The sequence below is a fragment of the Watersipora subatra genome, chromosome 1 (assembly GCF_963576615.1).
Source record: "Watersipora subatra chromosome 1, tzWatSuba1.1, whole genome shotgun sequence".
NCBI classification, from domain to species: Eukaryota; Metazoa; Bryozoa; class Gymnolaemata; order Cheilostomatida; family Watersiporidae; genus Watersipora; species Watersipora subatra.
Genome location: NC_088708.1, coordinates 77,012,920 through 77,021,717, shown reverse-complemented (window position 1 = coordinate 77,021,717; position 8,798 = coordinate 77,012,920).

Genomic DNA, 8,798 nt, shown 5'->3' with positions numbered 1-8,798 from the left:
CAGGTAGACTGACATATAACACACTGTGATTAAACTGAGCACATATGGCATGAATACATACATCATGTCAGGTAGACTGACATATAACACACTGTGATGAAACTGAGCACATATGGCATGAATACATACATCATGTCATGTAGACTGACATACGACACATCAAAAAGAAAATATATATACATATAGATACTAAGTTCAAGGCAAAAATCACTCGAGCAACAATGTGTATTTCAGCTAGCAATATTATTCAGCTAGTTGTATTATGTAAGGGAAAGTTATCACTCGATCTTACCATAATTCTATTCTTTGATCATGTCGATTGCTGCCTTACTTGGTAAATGGAGATACACATCTGGTTCATCTATATACATGTTTATAGATCTCAGTGTTTGTTTTTCATTCGTGTGTCCAGTTATAGCGATACAAAAAGTCCGCTTCACACTGGGATTAAAATGGGAACCTCCACTTCTGCACACAGGCGTTCGATCCATTACATTACGCGCCCAGTTGGTTATACTATGAAATAATTGTGCATATACTTATTATACCTGCAAATATTTAATACTGATTGGTCAAAATAGCATGCAACATGCATTATGTAGCATGCTTGAAGATCATGATTGTGTGAGAGATCATGACACAATCTTTTTTTAACGTTGGCTTAGGAGGGCTGGACAAGGCTCTTATAGTAAAGATTTCGACTAGTTTAATTTACTAGCCTAAGTTACTCAAAATCATTGAATAAAAAACTTAGCCAATGGCAACTACACTACCTGCCACTGTTTATAAGCTGTTTTTTATTACTTATGAAAAGCCGAACTTTCAACTAGTTTAAAATATAACTGTTTATTTAGGATAGAATACTTCCAATAAAACGACACACGCACGCTGTTTCATTCTGAATCCCATAACATGCTCCCCATATTCACGCGCACACAGACATTACCTATAATTTTTTCAGCATTTCGTATTACCGCGATATATAAATCAGAGTAGAGAAAACATAAAAATCTATCTATACCTGTGATGAATTTATAAAACTTGCCCACAAAGACTCACTGTAATAAAATTTTGTGAAAGGAGGATATACTTGACCGCCAGTGAACAGAGATAAAGACCTATAATTTTATTCTATGGATCTTATTCTATGGAAGTCAATTAGACTTAGCTGAGTCAATTACCTGAGGCTATGTCAATTACCTGAGGCTATGTCAAAGTTGTTTTAAAGTGGATAATAACTCATTCAACTTTTGCTGACAGACAATGGCAAATGGTTTATTTCTGTATAAAACTTTAGTAAAATTATCGCAATAGTTAAAACATTCCACTTTAGCCTTCTGAGCAAAAACCCTACAAGCCTTGCACCAGTTATCATGAATAAAAAAGACTAGACTAAAAACAATTTCCTTACAACTTCAAAAAGAGCAATGTCATCTAAATAAATACAGTACTTGTTTAGCCTTAGTATGTCATTCTGCAACTCTTGTTTAGCCTTAGTATGTCATTCTGCAACTCAAGCATTAATCACGGTCTATTTATATGTGTCACAAGATTTGTGTTTATGGTATTAAAACTAGTGTTTCTTATTTTATATAAAAAGCTATGTGTAGCAATAATATCAATTTTAGCGGCCAGAGAGGGCAGTCTTTTGATGAACCTATGAGCATCAAGTTGATCAAGTTATCAGTCATACTCCTAATAGATAAGCATAGCGTTGACAACAGGACGCAGTCTGAACTTAATTGTGCAAACAGAAAATCAACATCTCAACTTTGAGGTCTGCCCTCATCATCCTCTTACAATGACAGAACAGGTGAAGGTGGTCCCTGGGCTAAAATACATGCCTAAAACTCTGATTCAGTCTGTCAAGCTTTGAGGCATCCCGTAGAACTGCAGTGTTATTATCGGGTGCACTTGAGAATTAATTTCAATTTTGCGCTCATAGCATTTAACCTTCTTCTATGTTGATCTCTGTTGTGATAAATACATATGAAGTTCATGTTAGGCTATGATAGGTTATGGTAGGCTATATTGCTACCGAAATTCCACAAGACTATAAACTGGATATAAAAGATTTAATAGATACTACGGTCTGGCTTGTCAGCCTCACTAATCAAATATACCAGAGTTGCTTTTCTACCTTCTTCTCATTAGACACTACTAGAATCGTCTTTAACGTTATGTAGCTTGGTAAAGCATTATTTTCAAAAACATTTTATTCATAGTTTTAAAAGGTAAAAACGTGATTCAATCTTTTGCTGAAGACAATAATTGTTAAACTTGCGAAGGAGGAAGTCTAATACAATAAAAAAAGTAATGCATAGAACAATATTTTTATGTCATGCGAGGCATTTTTATTATCATAACCAACCAGAAAAGGCTTTTTCCAGACATTGACTTTGTATGATTCACTCCAATTACACTTACTGTTACCTTAAATGGTAAGACAAAAGAATTTCTATAACAACAGGGTTTCAGCCAATCATAAGACACGTGATGGTAATACTCTGTTAGCGATAAACCGCTATAACTACTGATAAAGCAGTACGTATATTCCACCAGGGGTTATAAAAGGAAAGGCAACGATGAAGGTGGTCAAGCCAACAAAGTAGGCTTACCATTGTTTTTTCCAAAGCTTTTGTTGAATCGTCTCATAACTTGTATTTTAAATTATCAAAACAAGTTAATCTAATTTCCTTAATTAAAAAGCGACCAACAATTTTAGCAACTTCACAGTATGACAGCTATTACAATGTGTCTACATGTATTTAGAGCACTCGCTATCTCTAATAAACGCAAGATGACTACGCTGTGTGGCCGATCTACAAAAAGAATAAGGAGTTGTCTGCTTAATGAGTAGCAACCTACATAAACCTCTGCATTTGTAGTAGGATGTTAACTTATAAAGTCTGTTAGTAATATGATCTACAATAATAATTGTATCTTCGTTTGTTCAAAAAATTCAATTCACCAGAACTGAAGTTATTAGAAAAGTACCCAAAAAACTTTTTTTATCAAATAAAACAACATAAAATTAACGTCTGAGAAGGTTTATAAACACAAAACCTGTTTGAGCTTGTACTTTGCCAAATATGTTGAAGAAGTAGTTAGCTATTTTCATAAAGGAAAGTAAAGCAAACAGTTATAGAACAAGTTTCGTTGCAGCAGGAGTTGTTATCTTATGTTAGAAAAGAGAAAAAGGTTGCTGGTTGTAATTGGAACATTCAATTAAATGTAAAACAGTTGTTGTTTTACTCATAAAAGACGAACCTTTAATAGGCCTCTGCAAGAATTTACTGACGGACAAAAATCACTCCACTTGAAAACTCAAAAAAATCAATTTAAATTTTTAGTTTTTTCCTATGACTGTAAATATGAATAAATGTATTTAAAAATTATATTTTAGCATCGCTTCAAGATATTTTAATAGCTTTGCTTTTCTATACCTGTTCATGACATTTTCTATCTTACAATACTCCATGCTTATCTGGCTGCAATTAGCACCCTGAGCATCGCTTTCTGCTATCGCAGACCCCAATTAGCCATCTCTATTTAAAGCTAGTCATAAATTAGCAAATTACTACTTTACTCCTCAACTGTTTCAACTCGAGTTTCAACAAATAGTCTCAACACGTTTTGGCATATAACTGCGTTTATATATAAAGGAAAATGTAGTACTCGACCAGCTAAATCGCAGTTGAACATCACAAATCTTCTCTGGGAAGATTTTACAAGCTTTTTCTGTTTCTTTCTATTCCTTGTTACTCCAAGTAGCTGTTGTTTTTAATCACATAGTTCATGTTTTACATTTCTAACGATTTGAGGACATCTGTAGTTCACAAAATACATCTAGTACATTCGACCAGCTTATTTTGGGTGCTACGAGCAACAAGTCTTAGCTGAAAATAACTCACCCTCTAATATAGACAATCACACATCTTATCTCATGGTTTGCTGACCGTTCGATCCTGATCGCAATTACTTCATGTTTAGCAATGATAAAAATGAAAAGATCGTTGGCGCCAGAGACCGCCGAGATGAGTGTGAAATCAAAGATATCCGTACAACTCTCAATATCGCAGTAGGATGAATAGACTCTGATGTAATGAGGTTATATTTTCCCGAGTAACTCGTGTCACAGCGATTGATTTACTCATTAACTATGATTGAGTTTGCTAAAACAAATTGTGAGTCACTCGAGCTATGAGATGGTAAGTTGGAGCTCAGAACTGTGGGTGAGTAACTGTCAGTGATGAACAGAAGTAGTTGACACTGAAAGAATATAAAAAAATGTTATTAATTTGGTTAAAGTTTCACCTGTGCCAAGAAAGTAGTAGGTCCTACTAATCATGAGATCGGAAGGGCCGGGTTACCTTTCTAAAGTCTCTTACTTTAATCCTCAAGCTAACAACTGCTGTGTCTGGTAACAACCGTGGTTCATTTCAAGAACACCGCAAAATATCTTTGTGGAAGTTTACAAGTGGTGAGAAAATACTTTGTTGCTAATACATCTTAGATGTTCCTAAATAGACTGTTCTAGATGACTGCAAAGCAAAATCGCTGATGGGATAGGACTCCGCGTGTGCTATGAACGTTGTCTGTAATGTTGACCTTCCAGACTCCCGAGTTACACCCATAAAAATGTTATATTTATCTCCTTTCACTGCAGATGGGTCTCTGATCCCGAGCTGTCATGGCTTCAAACACGGCTCGACATCAGTACGCTGCACGCATAGGAATTTATTGCGTGCAATTATTAGGAGCATATTCATGCGGTTCACTATTGTTTTAGTGCTGAGATGTTACGCAATTGGCAGAACTTTTGCTAATGATCTACTTAAAACTAATAACCGATCCAAAGTTCCAAATTCCTAACTTAACTGAGTGTGTTTGCGCTAATTATCTGTCAGTCTCGACTTACAGTTCTGCCTTTACGACTCTTAGAAAAAAGGAAAGTGTCACGAGATCAGAGGAAATGCAACATTATTAGTTGAAGGCGTTGAAAAGTGTTAAAAGTAGGACGCTCTCAGTAGGACGGGGGTGTTAGTACCCACCCATTGAGCTGTTTTGACTCCTAAACTAAGGATAAAACAAGTTAGAGCAATCTCTTGCACTAAAAATTGTTTTCCTATGCGTTTATCCGCTGCAGCTAATTGTACAATGCTTCACAAATGCAATAGTTTGATGAGGCAAGGGTACTAGCAAGCTAATAACATCTACAATTACCTTGACCTTCTGAGATTTTTTAATGTCACAAAGGTAAACTTTTCGTAAACCTACGAATGATAAAACGCTTTTATGTCATGGACAAGCTCATCAAATGTATCTAGTGGTATGTTGCCAACCGAGGGCTGCCAGCAAGACATGTAACACAGCTATAAAAATCTTTGCAGACGTTTTTTCAAAATCGGTTCTAGCCTATTAAGTTCACAATAACTCTCTTTATAAATTATGTTCACAATAACTCTATGGAAGTCAGAAAAGTTAGTGCGGAGAAATTATACCAGTCATCAAATTAAATTCACAAAAAAAGTCTCGAGTGTTCTTTCTCGGAATATATGATTATCAAACCTACAGCTTCAAAAGGAGATATCGGTCTCATAAGATGCTATCTCAGAGTCGTGTGCTCTCCAAAACAGCAAACCGTTACACTTGCATATATTCCTTCAGAGCAACTTACCTGTCAACATGCAGATTTTAACTAGTGATAGAAGTAAAAAGCCAAGTATTTGTTTTTCCTACCAGACTTGACAGACAATATGATGCCCAGTCGGTTGATGGTAGAAGAGAAGATAGTTTTAAAACAAATAAGTTTAGAAAAGTAAATTGTTTGTCGTGTATCTACATTCAATGTCCGGCTGACAACAGTGTAAGTCGCTTAGCAGACACATGCAAAGACATGCCTACTGACAGGTAATCAAACACCTTAAGAAGGAAATTGCTGGTGACATTTATAGAACAGACTCTAAGCATACGATATGTTGGCTGGGAACCGACAAAGGACAATGGTAACTTGACCAGGCATGTAAGGCTTGTTTCTGAGGAAACTCCGACTCATTCAAGTAAGCAAATATTAGAGAACTTTGGCATCGCACCATTTATTCAATGAAGCCTTGCAAAAATCTTGTAGGGTCATAGAGATCATTGCATGCATGCAAAGTCTATGTCTATGTATTGCCTACATTTATATAAAATTTATATCCATGCAGTGTCTATGTAGAGTTCATGTCTATGTAGAGTCTATGTCTATGCAGAATTTATGTCCATGCAGTGTCTATGTAGAGTTTATGTCCATGCAGTGTCTATGTAGAGCTTATGTTTATGTAGAGTTTATGTCTATGCAGAGCTTATGTCTATGTAAAGTTTATGTCTATGAGGAGTTTACAAGATTATAAGATTAGTGTCTATAGTTTAACTTATATTTAGAAATGTAGGGTTTTATGAGAGGTTAGTAAGTTTGGCTAGTTGTAAAATAATCTATTGTAATTTCACCATTTTATTAAAATAGTTGTCTATCAGAAACTTAAAATTATAATTGACATGACTAGCCAGCATGGTTAACATGTCATGTTTATGCTGCGAAATTGTCGAAACAAGCCTATTCTATTTCTGTTAGAAGCTGGGCAGTTCTTGCAGAAATACAGAGAAATATATTCGGATGCAGTAAGGTTATACATTCAAAGTGTGAATACTCATCACATTTTGTAAAAAGTTAAAAAATAAATTAAACTGATTCGGAAATTTGACAAAAATTGTTGTTTATAATTGTCACTCGCACGCAAAGAATATCTCACCTGATTGATGCTTCTTTCTGTTGCGAGTACTTCACGTCGCTTCACATATACACAGCGTCTAACTCAAGTGTCGGCAGCGCTTGTACCGCAACTCTCCAATCAATATTGATAAATAAAATTAAACTACTTTAGCATAAAAGAGCTCGTGTTTGCAGCAGCATTGAATAAGGTTGGTGGAGTCTAGATTACAGATCTCTTTAGCCTGCCAGTTCCAGATAAAACTATAAAACTACACTGCAGTTCAGGAAGCATATCTATATTCGCGTGTTGCGAACTGGCTGCTTATAATTATCTAGCTATAAATCTGTTACGTAAAGAGAGGCTTAAATGAGATGAAATGTGGTGCGTAGTGCGATAATAGGATGTAAGATGTAAACGGCTTACTCTAAACAAATAGTGCTTAGATACTAGTAGACAAGGTCTTTCTTATTAAATAACATCAGTTTAAATCTAATATCATGCCTAGCGCTGGAAAAGGAAAAAGAGATAAAGGAGTAGAAGCGGGCTGATGTAGAGGCAGCAGAATATAACACAAAGAAAGGTTGGCAGAATGAGTGGGTGCATGATAATTGATCCTCATTTCCACTGCTCCAGTCATTTGCCTATAAATCGCATCGTCAACTCGTAATTAAATTTTTTCGCTGTTTGTCACGCGCAAGACTTGACGGAATTAAATTTATTCTATAGCGAGGCAGCAGGCATTGAGCTAGCCCCTTCCTACCAGTCATTTGCATTCGCAATGTCAGAGAGAGATCAAGAACCGGCTAAAAATAGAGCGTCTAGATTGAGACACTGCGCAAGCTAACGTGTAATATGTAACGGAGTCAACAACAGTTGGTGACGTGCGTGGTGTTTCTTTGAAGATTGTTTTTAAAAACAAACATATTAGAAACTCGATCACCCAAGAATTTTCATCACTCTTTTACTTGTTTGCTTCAAACTAAACAGTTCCATCTACATGTAGAGCAAAGATATAACCATGTTTACAATTTTTAAATAGGTTTTTTCTATTAATGAAACGGGAAGAATCACTAAGGCCGAAGAAACGTCTGCGCATGAAAATACTTAAGCAGCTTTAAGCCTATTTTGTTATAATTCTAAAAATAGCATAATTTTATTTTCTAGCATAATTTTTTATTTTTAAGGTTATAAACTTGTACACTTGCTGATAAACAAGATTTAAACAGTTTATAAATAATTCACAAGAATCACGGACAGGATAAGAAAGCGTTACAAGGCGCCAGGCTAGTTAAGGTCATAGCATCTGGCTATGTGAAAACAGATGAATGTTTACTACTTACTAGCAGATGTTCGCATCAACCCTATGTGCAGAATTACAGATAGATCAGAGTGCTAATATACATGCACCGTATGTAACATATCAGAGTGCTAATATACATGTACTGTATGTAACATATCAGAGTGCTAATATACATATACCGTGTGTATCACATCAGAGTGCTAATATACATGTACCGTATGTAACATATCAGAGTGCTAATATACATGCACCGTATGTAACATATCAGAGTGCTAATATACATGTACTGTATGTAACATATCAGAGTGCTAATATACATATACCGTGTGTATCACATCAGAGTGCTAATATACATATACCGTGTGCATCATATCAGAGTGCTAATATACATATACTGTATGTAACATATCATAGTGCTATTATACATATACCGTATGTAACATATCAGAGTGCTAATATACATGTACTGTATGTAACATATCAGAGTGCTAATATACATGTACCGTGTGTAACATATCAGAGTGCTAATATACATGCACCGTATGTAACATATCAGAATGCTAATATACATGTACCGTATGTAACATATAATAATGCAAATATACATGTACATGTAACGTATGTAACATATCAGATATTTCTAATGAATAAACATTCAAATGAGCCAAAGAAGCTCATCATATAGAAAAGCTTCACTATCACGGATGGCGTCTCAGGTTCTCAAACACAGGTGGGTGAGCAAC